We start from the raw sequence: 17,511 nt of genomic DNA on the forward strand, positions 1-17,511 counted from the left end.
CAATGGAGGTCCATCTAGTCAAGGCTACGGTTTTTCCAGTGGTCATGTATCGATGTGAGAGTGGGACTATAAAGAAAGCTGATTGCTGAAGAATTGATGCTTTTGAACTGTGGTGCTGGAGAAGACTCTTGAGAGTCCCTTGGACTGCAAGGAGATCCAACCAGTTCATCCTAAAGGAGATTAGTCCTGGGTGTTCACTGGAAGGACTGATGCTAAAGGTGAAACCCCAATACTTGGGCCACCTCATGCGAAGAGTTGACTCATTGCAAAAAACCCTTATTCTGGGAGGGATTGGGGGCAGGAGGAGAAGGGGACGACAGAGAATGAGATGGCTGGATGGCATCACCAACTCAATGGACATGAGTTTGATTGATCTCCGGGAGTTGGTGATGGACAGGAAGGCCTGGCGTGCTGTGTTCATGGGGTTGCAAAGAGTCGGACACGACTGAGCGACTGAACTGAACCAGTAAGGTCAAAACACACAATGACAATACTTTTAAGATAAGATTTTATCAGCACTCAGCACAAGTGAACGGCAAAGGAATAGGGGCAACAATCTCCATGACTGCCATCCCTGTTGGCTGGTTGAGGCGAGGTGGGGGATGATAACTGCCATGTGCTCAGTTGCTTTTGACTCTTATTGACTCCATGGACTGTAGCCTGCCAGGATCCTCCTCTGTCCATGAATTTCCCAGGCAAGAATACTGGAGTGGGTTGCCATTTCCTCCTTAGGAGGTGGTGGTGGGTGATAATTAGATGAATGAAAATGATCAAGGCGTCTCATTATTTTTCAGCTGCCCCTTCCTTAAAGACGTCCCTTGGTTGCTATAAATTTTGGGTTAGATTAGGTTCCAGAGGTCCACAATAGTTGATTCTGTCAGTCCTTACCAGTTTATGGCTGTTTCAGTGGAGGGACGTGTTATTTAAACACTTTACTCTTCCATCACCTAAGGCATCACTCCCTGTCTGATTATTCTTGGTCTGAGAACTAAAGCTTATTTCTCTTTCTCTGATGAACAAGGTTTAGCTTCTGGAAAAAAGAGACTGTACTTAGCTTAGTTCAATTCATCATTACAACTAGATAAAGCAATTTGAGATAATGGCTAATTCATAGATCAGCAGTATCATTTCCATATACCAAGATAAATTAAGGCATCACCTAGGAATATTATTCACATTTCTGCCCAGGGCTATTTCTTTGTTTTATACTATGCAGTCTCATTTGTCAATTTTAGAGTGGCCTGGAAATGTATTCTGATAACTGATATAGTTATATCTTTATTATTATGCTTTATTTCCATTTAATAAAAATCTTTAACTCATTCAGTTCGGTTCAGTTGCTCAGTCGTGTCTGACTCTTTGTGACCCCATGAACCGCAGTAACCCAGGACTTCCTGTCCATCACCAACTCCTGGAGTTCACCCAAACCTATGTCCATCAAGTCGGTAATGCCACCAAACTATCTCATCCTCTGGCGTCCCCTTCTCCTCCTGTCCTCAATCTTTCCCAACATCAGGGTCTTTTCCAATGAGTCAACTCTTCGCATCAGGTGGTCAAAGTATTGGAGTTTCAGCTTCAACAGCAGTCCTTCCAATGAACACCCAGGACTGATCTCCTTTAGGATGGACTGGTTGGATCTCCTTGCAGGTCAAAGGACTTTCAAGAGTCTTCTCCAACACCACAATAAAAAAGCATCAATCTTCTGCACTCAACTTTCTTTATAGTCCAACTCTCACATCCCTACCTGACCACTGGAAAAACCATAGCCTCGATTAGATGCACCTTTGTTGACAAAGTAATGTCTCCGCTTTTTAATATGCTGTATAGGTTGGTCATAACTTTCCTTCCAAGGAATAAGCATCTTTTAATTTCATGGCTACAATCAGCAACATCAGTGATTTTGGAGCCGAGAAAACTAAAGTCAACCACTGTTTCCCCATCTATTTCCCATGAATTGATGGGACCAGATGCCTTGATCTTAGTTTCCTGAATGTTGAGCTTTAAGCCAACTTTTTCACTCTCCTCTTTCACTTTCATAAGAGGCTGTTTAGTTCTTCTTCACTTTTTGCCATAAGGGTGGTATCATCTGCATATCTGAGGTTATTTTATTTCTCCGGCAATCTTGATTCCATCTTGTGCTTCTTCCAGCCCAGCATTTCTCATGATGTACTTTGCATATAAGTTAAATAACCAGGGTGACAATATACAGCCTTGATGTACTTCTTTTCCTATTTGGAACCAGTCTGTTGTTCCATGTCCAACTCTAACTGTTCCTTCCTGACCTGCATACAGGTTGCTCAAGAGGCAGGTCAGGTGGTCTGGTATTCCCATCTCTTTCAGAATCTTCCACAGTTTATTGTCATCCACACAGTCAAAGGCTTTAGCATAGTCTATAAAGCAGACATAGATGTTTTTCTGGAACTTGCTTGCTTTTTCTCTGATCCAATGGATGTTGATAACTTGATCTATGGTTCCTCTGTCTTTTCTAAAACCAGCTTGAACATCTGGAAGCTCTTGGTTCCCGTATTGCTGAAGACTGACTTGGAGAATTTTGAGCATTACTTTACTAGTGTGTGAGATGAATGCAATTGTGCGGTAGTTTGAGCATTCTTTGGCATTGCCTTTCTTTGGGATTGGAATGGAAACTGACCTTTTCCAGTCCTGTGGCCACTGCTGAGTGTTCCATATTTGCTAACATATTGAGTGCAGCACTTTCACAGCATCATCTTTCAGGATTTGAAACAGCTCAATTGGAACTCCATAACCTCCATTAGCTTTATTCACTGTGATGCTTTCTAAGGCCCACTTGACTTCACATTCCAGGATGTCTGGCTTTAGGTGAGTGATCCCAGCATTGTGATTATCTGGGTCATGAAGATCTTTTTTGTATAGTTCTTCTGTGTTTTTTTGCCACCTCTTCTTAATATCTTCTGCTTCTGTTAGATCCCTACAATTTCTGTCCTTTACTGAGCCCATTTTTGCATGAAATGCTCCCTTGGTATCTCTAATTTTCTTGAAGAGCTCTCTAGTCTTTCCCATTCTATTTTTTTCCTCTATTTCTTTGCACTGATCCCTGAGGAAGGCTTTCTTATCTCTCCTTGCTATTCTTTGAAACTCTGCATTCAAATGGGTATATCTTTCCTTTTCTCCTTTGCTTTTTGCTTTTAACTCATTATGATTTGCATATTGAGAGCCACAAAATGAGTTAAAAAGGAGCTTTATGTTTTCAAATGCTATACATTTACTAAGATATAGCATATCTAGATATATTTTGTTTTTCAAAAATCATTTTTCTTTCTCTCCGCATTTTGATTATTCTAGTTTCACATATTGCTTTCCAAAGCAGAGTTAAGCAAACCTTATTAAACTCAAAAAACCTAAATGGAAGAAGGTATAAACAGAAGAGTGAAGGGTCTCTTAAAAAGCAAGTTAAATTAAAAAATACAGACAGTTTCATCTTTTCTCTATACTTCTACATATGACTTACTTTAAATACCCATATGAAGTCACGTATCTACTTCAACATGATTTTAGAAAAAACAGACTCCAGGAAAGGATGTTGCTGCCCTAATTCATCTTGAAAATTATGAGTCAATTTATATCCAAAGTAAGGGAGTACTAGAAATTCTCACGTCTCCATTGGAAACAGTTGACATTTATCCAACTGAGAAAAGTTAATCAATCAATACTGTAATAATAAAATAACCCAAAATATAATTGCTGTGTTTTATTGGCACATATGGCATATTAAAAAATTCCTTGTATAGCAGGTACATAATTTTAATAAAGAATAAAAATTCCAGCCACATATTTTGGAAAGTACAGTGAAATATTTAAAGATATAAAGTACAGTTTAAATATATAAGCAACTTTAAAGCAAGTATATTTAATGAAAGGTGCTTATGAAAAGATTTCTAAAGTCATCACACTTGGATAGAGGGGAAATTACATCTTTATTTTTTACTACTTAATAATCAAATTTTGGCAGTTCTTTAAATTATGTATGCTTGCTCAGTTGCTTAGTCGTGTCCTACTCTTTGTGACCCCATGGACTGTAGCCCACCAAGATCCTCTGTCCATGGAATTTTTCAGACAAGAATACTGGAGCGGGTTGCCATTTCCTACTCCAGGGGATCTTCATGACCCAGGGATCGAACCAACTTCTCTTGCATCTCCTGCATGGGCAGGCAGGTTATCTACCAACTGTGACACCTGGGAAGACCCCCTTCAATTATGAATCCAGACAAAAGTAAAAATAAAGAAAATTACTATTAGCAGTACCTATAATGAAAATCCCATGGGCGGAGGAGCCTGGGAGGCTGCAGTCCATGGGGTCACAGAGAGTCGGACACGACTGAGCGACTTCACTTTCACGCATTGGAGAAGGAAATGGCAACCCACTCCTGTGTTCTTGCCTGGAGAATCCCAGTGACGGGGGAGCCTGGTGGGCTGCCGTCTATGGGGTCGCACAGAGTCGGACATGACTGAAGTGACTTAGCAGCAAAAGCAGCATAATATAGTCACCAATAGAAACTAAGGACATTTTCATTGTTAGTTGCAGTTGTTTCAAATATCAGTTATAATCATGACTTCAAAATTACAGTAGTTATTAGACTCTTTCCAGAAGTAATGTAATCACAGTCATCCTGTTTGCAGATACTTTCATATTATAATCAGCCCCGTATTGGGCAAACTGACATCTGTGAGTCATTTAGTCACTATAAAGTAAAGTTGAATCTTCTCATCTCAGTGAACCAGACATCTTAGTTCAGTTTCCCTGTTTAAAAACAAACAAGCAAAAAAAAAAAAAAAAAAAACCACAGTATTATAGACCATTTTAAAAAGGCACATGTCTCACAAAAGCTTTTCAAATATTAGGGGACTGAAAAGAAGAAAAGACTGAAAAGTTATTCCCTCTACAAATGATTTTCTATGTTCCAACTGATATATTTCCAGATACATTCTTCCCAACTCTCTATCTATCATCTTTCTATCCAAAGTTCTATATCTACTCTATATCCGTATCCGTTCTGTGCTTAGTTGCTCAGTTTTGTCCAACTCTTTGCAACCCCATGGACTGTAGCCATCAGGCTCCTCTGTCCATTGGATTCTCCAGGCAAGAGTATTGGAGCAGGTTGCCATTTCCTTCTCCACGGTATCTTCCTGACCCAGAAATTGAAACAGGGTCTCTCACATTGCAGGTGGATTCTTCACCAGATGAGCGACGAGAGTAGCCCAATATTTATATCAACATATTTCTAAATTTATTCTTTATATAGTAGTATACCTTTCAAATTCCTGAAATAGTTCATGAAGATATTTGTAGATTTTCATTATGAAACTGGGTAAAACTTTCATTTTAAAAAATATATGTTATTCTTTGGGTGCATTCTGATGCTATAAAAGAAAAAGTCACTTCTCATGTGTCCATTTTGAAAGTACTAAGACTGTTAACATTTTGAAATAGTTAAAAAGTTTTTTCCCTCCATAACATAACATTTAGTGGAAATAAAATCTTCATCATCTTGCCACAGATGGAGTTCCTGACATATTTGAAAGAGTTTCTGTTTTTTTTTTTTTCTACTTTAGCAGAAATGAGGTTCTTCATACTGTTGCTATATGTAACATTTTTTCCAGAGACTTATATTTATATTAAAGATTCTTCTAAAAACCTGAAAGTTCTGTGTGTATGCCTGCTCAGTCCCTCAGTGGTGTCCAACTCTTTTGCAATCCCATGGACTGTAGCCAGCCAGGCTCCTCTGTCCATGAAATTTTACAGGCAAGAATACTGCAGTGGATTGCCATTTCCTCCTCCAGATGATCTTCCTTACCCAGGGATCGAACCCACGTCTCCTGCATCTCCTGAATTTGCATCTCTGGCCTTGCAGGCAGATTCTTTACCACTGAGCCACCTGGGAAGTCTGAAAGCTTTGTCAACAACCATAAACATCATAGACTTTTTCATTTAAAAGAGATGATGTCAATAAGTATGAGCAGAATACAAAAGTGGTTCTCTATTGCACAGAACCTTACTGGCTTTCAAGACAAGTCTTATTTGAACCAAAGTTCAAATCTTATCTGAACTACAGCCAAGTGACTTCTTTTTTTAAGAAAAAGACCACTCCTGAAACTTTTCAAGAAAGAATTATTTCTATAGGTTGGCTTACCCATCAGATGGTTATTTAAAAGGAAATTAGGAGTACAATTCAATACAATGTCCTAAAATCACCATTGTTGATGAACAAAAGTGTGTGTAGAACTTCTTATATATCTGATCAATATGAAAGAATATATTTGCTCCTGAAGCTCTTGTAAGCATTTAATGTTGAAGTAATAGCTTTACCAGGATGGAATTGAGATACAAAATCATCTATCATTTTTTAAAGAAGAAATCGAGAAACACTTGTGTACCCTTGAGAACTATTTTTTAAGCTATTTCTATCTTTATGGCATTGCTGTTGGAGAATGGTTTCACCATAATTTTCACACTGATCACAAACTGTATCAAAGATGTTGACTTAGACAAAGGACTAATGGTTATTATGGCAAAAGGTTACTGTTAATTGAAGCTTAACACAAAACTTAGTACTATGGCTAGCATTTATTATTAAACTGAAAGTTCATGAAGAATGTTACTGTTCCTTGACAACTCTTGCCTTATATAACACACCATGGGAGATTTGAATCACTCACAATATCTTTGGAATCTGGACTTCATTTTGTTTTATAAAGAAACTCTCATATGTTTTCTTCATTTGAAGAAGAGGTTGAAAATTTAGTTGGAGACTTTTATTGCATGTGGTATGAATATTTGTGGATTAATTATTAAATGATATTCTGATTACTACTGTTTATGTATAGAAACACATTTGACTTTTATATCTTATATCCAGAAAACACATTTGAATTTATATCTTATATCCAAAAATTTGTTGACAAATTTTAACAATTATGAAATTTTTTCTGTGGAGTCATTTTTTTAATCTATCAAGAAAGTAATACTATGGGAGAATCATATTGGGTTGGCCAAAAATTTCATTTGGGTTTTCCCATAACATTGTACAGAATAGCCTGAACAAATTTTTGGAAAACCCAATAGTCCTCCTTACATCCTTTTCAATCTTTACTACACTGCTTATACACTCTATGCAATGGGCAATATCAATCATCCTGATTTTTAATTTTATTTTTTATTTCAACATTTCATTTGGTATTAATTTTAGACATATGCCCTTTATGAGGGTAAGAGCATATCAATTTCAGTGTCTACATGAAATTTATATTTGTACATGAATTTTATCATAGATCAATATGTATCATGTGTTGTGTGTTTAGTCACTCAGTCTTGTCCGGCTCTTTAGTGACCACGTGGCCTGTAGCCCGCCAAGCTCCTTGGCCCACGGGATTTCCCAGGCAAGAATACTGGAGTGGGTTGCCATTTTCTCCTCTAGGGGATCTTCTTGACCCAGGGATGGAACCCATGCCCCCCACATTACAGACAAATTGTTTACTCATTGAGCCATCAGGGAAGACCTATAAATAAATTTATATTTTACTAATTGTCATTTCTGCAGCTACATTTGATGAGATGGGAGATTTCCTCTTGAATCTCATAATGTGGTATATGAGGAGAGTTTTTTAATATTGAAACAAACCTTTCTTTCTGAAATAAACTCAGTTTGTTCAAAATAGATTACCATTTCTACCACCTGCTCAATTTTGTTTGTTAATATATTTTTTTTGAATTTTCACATTTGTGCCACTAATGAGATTGCACATAATTTCTCAATCTCATACTAGTAGAGGCTTTGGAGTTAATATTACAAGTGGCTAAAATAAATCCATACAGCAGATGTGTTAAAGTCTGGTTCTTTTTAAAAATGAAATTGACCAATCATTGGTAACACTATTAAAAAAGAAAGAAAGAAAACAATGTATGGCAAACCAACCAATATAATATTGTAAAATAATTAGCCTCCAATAAAAAAAAAGAAAGAAAACAAAGACACCCAAAATTAGGAATTAAAAGAGGCACATCATTATAGATGCTTTTGATAAGAAAACAGTAATTAAAAAATTATATCAATATTATTAAAAATTAGACAATATATTTACTTCTTAGAAAAATTTCTTATGGATATTGGAAGTAGAAAATATGAATTGAAAATTATTCAGATCAGTATTCAAAAAGCTTCTCACAAAGTAAACATCAGGTGCAAATGGCTTCATTAATGAGTTCAACTGAAGACTTAAGAAATACAATATTTTCTAGAACAAAAACTTTCCTAGAGAGTAGAAAAAAAGAAACCACTCCCCAACTTGTTTGATGAGGCTAACAGAACCTCGAGATCAAAACATGACAAGGACAGTGAAAAAAAAGATCAATTATAGGCTAATGTTGCTATTAAAAAGAGATGTAAGTGTTAACAAAAGTTTTTAGCAATACATGAAAATACAGTACATTATGAACAAGGTAGATTTTCCCAGGAATCTAAAGTTGTTTTAACAGTTACAGATTAATCAATGTTATTCACCATGTAGCACATTTAAAAGGTAATTTATATAGTGATCTCAGAGATGCAAAATCATCATCATGATAGAAACGTTTAGAAAACTAGGCTTGAAGGAATATTTTCTTAATCTGATTAATGTGTCTATGTGTGTACATACATGTGTATAATGCATAGATACATTTTATATGAATGATATCATGCATATTTGTCAGTATTTTAACCATGTATATATAATATAAAATTATAAGCATACACACGTGTGAAAATATTTCTCTATATATGTATATTTAATAAATATAAACTTATATTTAGAAGTTTTACTTTTTAATTGTAAAGAAATCAGTAGTATCCACCTTTGCCCTTTCCATTCAGCTTACTGGCAGGGTTATCTCATATTAAGGAAAGAACAAGAAAACTGTTTAGGGAGTCTACAGAGAAGGAAAATTGATATTATATGCATCAATTATATCATGGTGCATGCAAAAGTCCTAAAAGAAATTACAAATACATAATCAACAATAATATGAGGATTTAATAAGGTTGCTGGATAAAAAAATCAGTAAATCTAAGCATAGGTATCTATAAGTGTAGGCAACTCTATCTATCTCTATAACCTCTAAATGTTTCTTTGTACTCCTTTGAACTCAAAGGATTTCTTTCTCCATGCTCAGGCAATCATAAATGAGTTTTCTTTCACTATATATTAAATTGCCTTTCAAAATCTCTTTCACCTAACCGAAGTCACAGAGCATGGACTCTTATTTCAGTCTCTTTTCATTCAGTATAGTGTCTCTGAGATTCATCCCTGTTATTTAATTTGTCATTAGCTCATTAATTTTTATTACAGATTAGTAGACTTTTGGATTAATATGTCACGACTCGCTTATCCAGTCAAGATAGACTGGATAGACATTTGGACTTCATATGAAAGTGAAGTCAAGTCGCTCAGTCATGTCCAACTCTTTGAGACCCCATGGACTGTAGCCCAGGCTCCTCTGTCCATGGGATTTTCCAGGCAAGAATACTGGAGTGGGTTGCCATTTCCTTCTCCAGGAGATCTTCCCAACCCAGGGATTGAACCTGGGTCTCACGCATTGTAGGCAGGCGCTTTACCATCTGAGTCACCAGGGAAGTCATACATATAGTTTGATGCTATTATAAATAAAGCTGCTATAAGTAGTTTTATATTATGGCATATGCTTTTTATTTCCCTTAGGTAAGTATCTTGCAGTCATTTAGCTTGGTTTCACAATAAATATTCATTTAATTTTATAAGAAATTACCAAACAGTTTTTCAAAGTGATATGTGATTTTACATCTCTACCAGTACTATTTGGATATTCCAGTTTTTACACATATTTGCCAATGGTATTAAGGTTATGCAGAGAAAAAGACCATAGATATTGAAAACAGATTTATTATGAAGGATTGACTCACATGATTATGGAGGATGAGATGTCCTCTGAAATGCTATCTGCAAGCTGGAGGTCCAGGAAAGACAGTGGGATAGTTCCAGTCCAAACTCAAAGGCCTGAGAACTAATGAGACTAGTGTAAGTTCTGGTCTGAATCTGAGGGTCCAAGAATCTGGGATGTTGATAGCATGAGTTCCAGTCCAAGACCAAAGTCCTAAGAACCAGACTCTAAGGGCAGGAGAAGACAGATGTTCCAGCAAAAGCTGAGATGAAATTTATTCTTCCTCTACCTTTTTGTTCTATTAGGGCTTCAGTGGATTAGATGATACAAATCCATGATGGTGAGGGTGACCCTCTTTACAATCTAATCATTTAAATGTTAATCTCTCCCAGAAATAACCTTAGAGACACATCCAGAAAAAAATGTTTTACCTGCTATTTAGGCATTTCTTAGCCCAGTCAAGTTGACACATAAAATTAGTCATCACATCAACATTTGGCTCAGTATTTTTGATGATATCCATTCTAAAGGACTTGTAGTAATAACTCACCATAGTTTTAATCTAAACATAGATTAATGACTAATGATATTTATCACTTGTTATTTAAGTGATTGGGGTAGAAACAAAAAAAGTGGCAGGAAAGTTTAGAAATAAATTCTAGGGTCTCAGCAGTGGTGGTCAAGCCTGGGACTCTGGTGGGCTGAGTGAAGCTCTTAAATTAAAAAATGTAAGAAGGTTTCACAATAGGCCCTGTGCAGCAAATTTTAGTTGTATCACAGTCACCTGGAGGATTTGTTAAAACACATAATTCCAGGCCCCTCTTCAGCAGTTCTGGGTTGGTAGATGTAGGGTGGGGCCAGAGAATTTTATTGCCTCCAAGTTGCTAGATGAAAATGCTGCTGGTGAGAATCTCATTTTGGGACACATTTCTCCAGTGTTTTATTCCACTTTGTGCTCTGACATCTCTTTCTACAATGATTCAAACCAGCCTCTTTACAACCTACTTTCTTTTATTCCACTCTGGTGGTCCTAAAAAACAGCATAGTTAAAGCAACAAACAAATCTTCCTCTCACTTCTGTTTCATTACTAGACAAAGTTTCATTTTAGTCTTTCATCTACCAAAATCAGTCTCATTCTTCAGGCTTTCTTCATGTAACTATTTCTTTAACTCTTTATTTCTACAACTTTTTACTTTGGCATTGTGAAATTTCCCTCATTTTAAAAAATGTAAATATTGTGCATTCCACAATCTTATAATTTTTTGAATCACAGCACATAAGATTGCTTTCATAAAGCATATTTTCAAATCTTTACCCATTCAGATTGAGTTCATTTTATAATGAATTGGTCAGCATTTTGAACACTGACGTTAAGTAGACCAAAATACAACCAGAAAGTGGTAAAGTTTTATTCACATTTTAAATTTTTAAATATTTCTTTGTATATCACATTAAAATGAAATGAGCTATTTGTAGTTATTTTATTTCCCTGGATATTTATATATTTGTTAAAATGTTCACTTAATATATTGATATGATTGTACAGAATATATGCAAACAAATAATTAGAACCAATAAGATATAAGAGTTTGGGCTTCCCTGATGGCTCAGTGGTAAAGAAGCTGTCTTCGACGCAGGATACACGTGAAGCACAGGTTCAGTCCCTGGGTTAGGAAGATCCCCTGGAGAACGGAATGGCAGCCCACTCCAATATTCTTGCCTGGAAAATGGACAGCAGAGTCTGGCAGGCTACAGCCAATGGGTTGCAAAAAGTTGGACAAGACTGAGCAACTAAGCATGTAATAAGATATTAAATTGCTTAAATTAAAATGAACATAAATAAATCAACATTTCTATCCTTCAATATTAATCACCCTTTAAAAAGAAAACAGAGAAAGCTATTCTATTCACAGTACCCCATAATTCACCACATATGTAAACCAATTCCAAATTGGATCAAAGATACAAAATTGAAAAACATATCTTGAAATCTTTAATATGAATATTTAGGGTAGGAAATGATTTTTTGAACACTCAAAAAGAGTAAAATATAAAATTAAATATTGAGGATATTTACCTACATTGAAATTAATATTTTCACATGAAGTAAGAAGATAAATATTGAAAATATTTCCAATATACATAACTGAGAAAGAATCAGTGTTCCGGTGACCTGAGCAAAGCTACAAATCAAAAGGAACATGCTAAAAACATATTAGAAAAGTGAAGTAAGCAAATGTTGAAGGTCTCTTAATTTGCTTTCATCAGCGTTAGCAACAAAAACTACTAGCAGGGACATGAAAAATCTTTTTCATTGAAGTTGAGATCACTAATTTACCCCTTTCAGCACACCTAGAAACTTGGAGTCACCTAAATATTGGATTGTTCAGAGTATTTGTACTAAAATTTAAAAGTCTGTAAATTCAAACTACAAACTATTCATGAGCATATAATTTGGTATATCTAATTTGGAGAAAAATTTGGCAACATATCAAAAATTCCACTCAGATTTATTTTAAAAACTAGCCTATATTCAAATGTACATAATTACAGGAATGTTTATTTTTGCACAGTTCAAAAAATTGGAAACCACATAAATAAGTTTCAAAAATAAAATTGATATTTAATTTATGGAACACTAATTCAATGAATGAATCATTCTTTCCCCCATCCCCTCTATATATGTATATTATATATTAATATGTATATATGCATTTTTATACACATATATAAATGTTTCAAACATAATGCAAAAAACAAATCAGCATAAATATATAGTTATGAAATGTGTATGCATATACACAAATAATGGAAAATAGGAAATATACATGTGATTTAAAGCATAAATTACTTGTAGTGATTTTCTCTGAAAAAGACAGAAGCCATCAAAACTACATATGATCTGAAAAAATTACCGTCATGTTAGAATGTACTCCAATGTGTTGGTGTTGTTAAAACTCATTATTTCATTATAATATTTTTTCTCCTTTCTGATGTATTTATTTAAATAATTTTAAAATAAAAAGAGAGAAAATATAAATGTACTATCATTATGCTTATAGATTTATAAATTTCATGAAAGGAAGATACCATTTATCAAATATTAAGATTTTCCTTTTACAGGTTACTTATAAATTGAAGTCACTCAGTCTTGTCTGCCTCTTTGTGACCCCATGGACTGTAGCCTAACAGGCTCCTCTGCCCATGGAATTTTCCAGAAAAGAGTACTGGAGTGGGTTGCCATTTCCTTCTCCAGGGGATCTTCCCAACCTAGGGACTGAACTCAGGTCTCCCACATTGCAGGCAGACTCTACTATCTGAGCCACTGGGGAAGCCCTATTTATAAAAACACAGTCTAAAGAAATCTAGAAATTAGATTTAATATATATGATATATGTATGTGTGTTCATATTGATACATACAGATTATATAGATAATTCCTTTCCAATATATATGTATGTATTTATATTAGTTTTTATTAGTTTTAATTTTTATCTCATTGAGCTATGTCCTAACAAGATGTCTTACACCATGCTATAACTCAGAGACCATTATATCTACTTCTGTGGGTAAGAATCCCTTAGAAGAAATGGAGTAGCCATCATAGTCAACAGAAGAGTCCGAAATGCAGTACTTGGATGCAGTCTCAAAAACAGAATAATCTCTGTTCATTTCCAAGGCAACCATTCAATATCATGGTAATCCAAGTTTATGCCCCAACCAGTAATGCTGAAGAAGCTGAAGTTGAATGGTTCTATGAAGACCTATGAGACCTTCTAGAACTAACACCCAAAAAAGATGTCCTTTTCATTATAAGGGACTGGAATGCATAAGTAGAAAGTCAAGAAACACCTGGAGTAATAGGCAAATTTGGCCTTGGAGTACAGAATGAAACAGAGCCAAGGCTAATAGGGTTTTGCCAAGAGAATGCACTGGTCATAGAAAACACCCTCTTCCAATAACACAAGAGAAGACTCTACACATGGAAATCACCAGATGGTCAACACTGAAATCTTTGATTATATTTTTTTTTGCAGCTAAAGGTGGAGAAGCTCTATACAGTCAGCAAAAACAAGACCAGGAGCTGACTGTGGCTCAGATCATGAACTCCTTATTGCCAAATTTAGACTGAAATTGAAGAAAGTAGGGAAAACTACTAGACCATTCAGATATGACCTAAATCACATCCCTTATGATTACACAGTAGAAGTGACAAATAGATTCAATGGGTTAGATCTGATGGAAAGAGTGTCTGAAGAACTATGGACAGAGGTATGTGACACTGTACAGGAAGCAGGGATCAACATTATCCCCAAGTAAAAAAAATGCAAAAAAGGCAAAATGGTTGTCTGAAGAGGCCAAATAGCTGAGAAAAAAAGAGAAGTAAAAGGCAAAGAAGAAAAGGAAAGATATACCAATTTTAATGCAGAATTTCAAAGAATAGCAAGGAGAGATAAGAAAGCCTTCCTCAGTGGTAAGTGCAAAGAAATAGAGGAAAAGAATAGAATGGGAAAGACTAGAGAGCTCTTCAAGAAAATTAGAAATACCAAGGGAACGTTTCATGTAAAGATGGGCATAATAAAGGACAGAAATGATATGAACCTGCCAGAAGCATGAGATATTAAGAAGAGGTGGCAAGAATACACAGAATTGTACAAAAAATATCTTCACAACCCAGATTATCACGACGGTGTGATCACTCACCTAGAGCCAGACATCCTGGAGTGCGAAGTCGAGTGGACCTTAAGAAGCGTCACTAGGAGCAAAGTTAGTGGAGGTGATGGAATTCCAGTTGAACTATTTCAAATCCTAAAAGATGATGCTGTGAAAGTGCTACACTCAATATGCCAGCAACTTTGGAAAACTCAGTAGTGGCAACAGGACTCGAAAAGGTCAGTTTTCGTTCCAATCCTAAAGAATGCTCAAACTACCGCACAACTGCACTCATCTCACATGCCAGTAATGTACAAAATTCTCCAAGCCAAACTTCAACAGTACGTGAACCATAAATTTCCAGATATTCAAGCTAGATTTAGAAAAGACAGAGGAATCAGAGACCAAATTGCCAACATCCACTGGACCATCGTAAAAACAAGAGAGTTCCAGAAAAACATCTACTTCTGCTTTATTGACTATGCCAAAGCCTTTGACTGTGTGAATCACAATAAACTTTTGAAAATTCTTAAAGAAATGCAAATACCAGACAACCTGACCTGCCTTTTGGGAAATCTGTTTGCAGGTCAGAAGGCAACAATTAGAACTGGGCATGGAACAACAGACTGGTTCCAAATCAGGAAAGAAGTATGTCAAAGTTGTATATTGTCACTCTCTTTATTTAACTTATATGCTGGGTACATCATGATAAATGCTTGATGAAGGTGAAAGAGGAGAGTGGAAAAGTTGGCTTAAAACTCAGCATTCAGAAAACAAAGATCATAGCATCTGATCCCATCACTTTATGGCAAATAGATGGGCAAACAGTGGAAACAGTGCCAGACTTTATTTTGGGGGGCTCCAAAATCACTCAGATGGTGACTGTAGCCATGAAATAAAAAGACATTTGCTTCTTGGAAGAAAAGTTATGACCAACCTAGACAGCATATTAAAAAGCAGAGACATTACTTAGCCAGGAAAGGTCCGTCTAGTCAAAGCTATTGTTTTTCCAGACTCATGTATGGACGTGAATGTTGGACCATAAAGAAAGCTGAGCACCAGAGTATTGAAGCTTTTGAACTGTGGTATTGGAGAAGACTCTTGTGTGTACCTTGGACTGCAAGGAGACCCAAGAAGTCCATCCTAAAGGAAATCAGTCCTGAATATTCATTGGAAGGACTGAGGCTGAAGCTGAAACTCCAAAACTTTAGCCACCTGATGCAAAGAACTGACGCATTGGAAAAGACCCTGATGCTGGACAAGCTTGAAGGCAGGAGGAGAAGGGGATGACAGAGGATGAGATGGTTGGATGGCATCACAGACTCAACAGACATGAGACTGAGTAAACTCCAGAAGTTCATGATGGACAGGGAGGCCTGGCGTGCTGCAGTCCATGGGTTTGCAGAGACAGACACGACTGAGCGACTGAACTGAACTGATATGAATTCTACCTTAGAGGGTTATGTGAATCCTTCTGTTGTGGCTGGTTTACTCTTGTCTAGTAGGCTTGGTTGGCACCTAATCTGATTGGTTACTAGGCCCTGTGTTATGCTGCTTGCTGCTGTTTAATGGAGCCTGGTCACAAGGCAGCTGGTTGTTAAAATCTTCAGAGCCCCACTGGGTTATCATTGGCTCACTTGTTGGCAGAGTCAGAGTCCCAAAGACTCTGGGACTTTTGCCCACTGACTGGCAGATGAAGCCAGGTATCTTGCAGTTAGTTCCAGACTACTGGAAGGCAGAACTTGTTCTCAGAGTTGGGCTGCAGAGCCAGGGATCTCAGAGTTCATTTCAGATCATTGGTGGGGGCCAGGGGGAGGAGGAGGAGGTAGACAGGTGGGGTTGGTTCCTGACATAATTGGGTATGGGTCCAGGGTGTCCTACAGACTGAACTGACCTGTTAGTGGGCAGTACCAGGGTCCAGCTAATCCCATGATAGGGTCTGGCCATCCATTGCTGGGCTCAGTCTGCAAGCTGTGGTATTATACTTTTCTTGCTTGTGGTGTCTGCCCAGTGGTGGTGAGGCTGCTTTAGAGACTTGTGTAGGCTTTCTGGAGAAGGGACTGGCAATCCACTCCAGTAGCCTTGCCTGGAGAATTCCATGCACAGAAGAGCCTGATGGGTCTATGGGGTCACAAAAAGTCAGACACAACTGAGTGATGACTCACACACACACACACACACACACACACACACTCATAGGTTTCCTGAATGGACTGGGTCTTGGTTCTATGGAAGGCAGGGCCGGGGTTAGTGGCGTGTCTAGAGAACGTGTTCAGAGGTGGCTGTGGGCTCTTTGGTCTTTAGGCAGTCTGTCTGCTGATTGGTGGGGCTGTGTCCCTGCCCAGTTGTTTGACCTGAGGTGTCCCAACCCAGGCACCTGCAGCCTACTGGGTGGGACCAGGTCTTGGCTTCATGGAGTCAAGGTGTCAGCCACCACCAGCAACTGTGCTTACCTGGGTGAACACTCCCAAATATGTCTGTCACCACCAGGGCCCATGTCCCCAGGATGAGGTGAAGTTGCTCCCCCCTACCTCATCTGGAGACTCTCCAAGGCCAACAGGTAGTTCTGGCCCAGGAGTCTATCAAGTTATTGCTTTTATTGTGGATCCCAGGGCATATGAGATTTTGTGTGTGTGCTTTAAGTTTGAAGTCTCTATTTCCCCCAGTCCTGTGAGGCCCCTGCAATTAAGAACTGCTAGCCTTCAAAGTCAAATGTTTTGGGTGTTTGTCTTCCTGATCCTGGATCCCCAGACTGGGGAGCCTGACATGGGGCTAATAACTCTCGATTATGTGGCAGGATGTCCTTAATAGTATTATTTTCCAGTTTGTGGGTCACCCACCCAGGGCTGTATGCGATTTTATTTTATCATGAGTATGTCCCTCCTACCAATCTCATTGTGGTTTCTTTTCTAGGTCCTTAGTTGTAGAA

The sequence above is a fragment of the Moschus berezovskii genome, chromosome 2, assembly GCF_049115385.1.
Source record: "Moschus berezovskii isolate FMDL1 chromosome 2, NW_MosBer_1.0, whole genome shotgun sequence".
Lineage (NCBI taxonomy): Eukaryota > Metazoa > Chordata > Mammalia > Artiodactyla > Moschidae > Moschus > Moschus berezovskii.